The 2,892-nt window shown below is 33.0% G+C and overlaps 1 long non-coding RNA gene across 1 annotated transcript; it reads right to left on the reverse strand.

The window, feature by feature from the left end:
• Positions 1–859: 859 nt before the first annotated feature.
• LOC131542836 (uncharacterized) lies at positions 860–2,540 on the reverse strand. The gene is made up of 3 exons (XR_009271790.1): positions 2,322–2,540; positions 1,765–1,871; positions 860–1,528 (listed from the first exon to the last, which is right to left on the reverse strand). It is a non-coding gene; the product is annotated as an uncharacterized LOC131542836 (long non-coding RNA).
• Positions 2,541–2,892: the final 352 nt, after the last annotated feature.

The raw sequence follows: 2,892 nt of genomic DNA on the forward strand, positions 1-2,892 counted from the left end.
CTGAGCGGCACTGCAGGCAGTGAGCAGTAAAGAAATTTAAACAAACTGTCCTTCAAGGAGCAATAATCTGTGGCCCTATTGGGGCAACTTTTAATCTAATCAAATAATATGAGTATTAAAAAAAAGTCAAAATTAACCTGAAACTTTATCCTCAAACTGTACAGTGAGTTTATTTACATATTTCATTAATCCACAATTTTAATAGGGATGCAATGACATTAAAAAAATGGTAAGTGGGTAATCAGTGTTGTTATTGTTAACTAAAATGATTCAAAATTGTTTTCGGTAATTGAAATATAAAATAAAAATTAATTAATTAATTTAATCAATTAAATTTAATCAATCAAATTAATTTAATTAAATGGATTTTTTTTTTTTTTTTTAATCTCAGACGGGCTCCGTCATTAGGTTATTTTAAACAAAAATTGAAAGTGCATTTACTTGAATTAGCATTTGGTTCTGCAGACTGATTAGAGTCTGCAGAACAACATTTTTTACAACATTTATTGTTGTCGGTCATTGTTTGTCTGAAAGTTCATATTGTGCTATTTTATTTAGAGATTGTACAGGACTTGTTTTAATTGTGCTTTATAAATACAAATAAATAAATGTTGCCTTATGTCTACATTTAAATACAAACATAAAACAAAAAAATGTAACAAAAAAATTATACATTTGATCACAGTAGATAAATAACACGAAAATAACACAGTGTGGTCAATATTAAAATGCAATAAAATTTAATATAAATAAATTACAAATCACTAAAAACTAAAAATAGTCATTTGAAATGCTACAAGTGAATCACAACATTAGAATTTACAGTATAACAATGGATTCATTTTGAGATTTGCTAGATTTTTGTTTTAAAGATTAACTTTGAGCATTAGATGACAGCAAAGGTAATAAATATCCAGAAAAAAATGCACCATTAAATATCCAATATCAAACAATGCCGAAAAATATCTAACATCAGCTGATATCTGATTTTACATTATTATATTTCACGTTTTTAATAATCTTAAGCAAAATTTAACTTATAAAACTTTACTATTTTAAGCTCTAGAATATCATAATGTCACATAATAAAAATATATCTTTAATATCTTCATACAGGAACTAATGTACCAAACATATACCACACGCTTAGGCAATATTCTTAATGTATGCAGCAAATTTTCCTGACTAACTCTGTCTCCCATTCGAGATAATGGCATGCTGTTCTGTATCTTGCTGGGAGGGTAATTAACACCATTCCTGCCTCCTTATTATCTCAGATGCTGAAGATTATAAAGACAAATGTGAGCGCCGTTTTCAGAAATGCAGAGTCATGCCTGCAGTGTCTTTTTTTTTTACCTCATCAATGTCCTTGGAAAGCATCTGCATTGGACAGAATTTTGGCATGAAGGTGCTAAACATAACAAGCCATCAGGGATCAGTTACTAACTTCTAGCGTCTTCCCTCTGTCCTTGCGATCTCACTGCTGTCTGTTTCCTTATCAACACCTCAGGTGAAGCACATGAATGATCTGTAGGACAAGATTGTAACTTCAGGAATACCAAAAATAAATAAATAAATAAAAATCCCTCTCCACTTTACCAGTTCAGAAAACATGACTATGCCTAAATGCCCTTTATTGATCAATGGACTGGACCAGATGCTGTGGTGTAAGGTCAATATCTTGAACACTCTGCACTTTCTTCAGTCTGCTGAAGGTGGAAAGTCTTCTCTGGGGCATTAAGTCACATTTAAATGGCCACTCACCTCCATTCCTGCACTTTCTTGCAAATTGTTCTATCCTCACAATAAGCATGGTCAAGTCCTTTTCATGGCTCTTTATTGCCATCTAGAGCTCAATGCTTGTTCGTTTTCTGTGAAAACATCGGAAGTTAATATTGTAGAACACGCTACACACACGTTTGTGTGGGGACCTTTGTGGGGACTTGTCATAGACTTCCATTGTTCTTATACTGACCTAATGATATTTTCTATCCACTAAACCTAAACCTACCCCTCACAGAAACCTTTTCTGCATTTTTACATTTTCAAATAAACATAATTTAGTATGTTTAATAAATTTTTACCGCTGGCCTGTCCCCACAACATCAAAAATGTCAGTTTTACTATACTTGTGGGACATTTGGTCCCCCACAATAGAGTATAAACCTGTACACACACACACACACACGTGTGTGCAGACTAGAGCAATATGACAGAGAACCACAAGATGTCATACATAACTTGTTACCTGCCACACTGTACATAATAATTTGGTCGTCAATAGCAACATGTTTTTCACAAAATAATCATAAATTACTCACCGCCATCATATCTTTCTTCCATATGGTGTACAAAAGGGGGATTTGTCAGGATATATAACGTTAATTTCTTATATAATGAGAGTGAATGAGTACTGTGACCACCTCCAAAACATGAATAGTAGTCTAATAGACTCGTGCGCTATTTTCAAAATCTTCTAAAGTTATATGGCACGCTTACGCGACATACATTACATAAACTGTTTATTTAAAAGTCGTCAATGACGGCTGGTCACGCGAACCAATGACGTTGACGCGCTTTTTTTGTAGTCCATACGAGTATTTTGTAGTGTATTTCAAAGATGATTTTTATTTCGAGAGTTGATTACCACTAGATGTCAGACTTGATATTTTCAAGAAACTCAAATTATGGGGTGCGTTTGACAGAAACATCGTGGCTAGTTAGCTATTAATGCCCATAGTTTAGATTGTTTTATCAACATGTCCCATCTCCCTGCTAGAAAACAAAAAAAACAATAGAAGCCCAATAGAAACCATCACAGAAATTCCAATGGTTTCCATTAAAATACCATTATAAACCATTAGCTTTTTCCAGTAAAACCATTACAAAATT

Source organism: Onychostoma macrolepis, chromosome 06, assembly GCF_012432095.1.
Source record: "Onychostoma macrolepis isolate SWU-2019 chromosome 06, ASM1243209v1, whole genome shotgun sequence".
In the NCBI taxonomy this organism is placed as follows: Eukaryota; Metazoa; Chordata; class Actinopteri; order Cypriniformes; family Cyprinidae; genus Onychostoma; species Onychostoma macrolepis.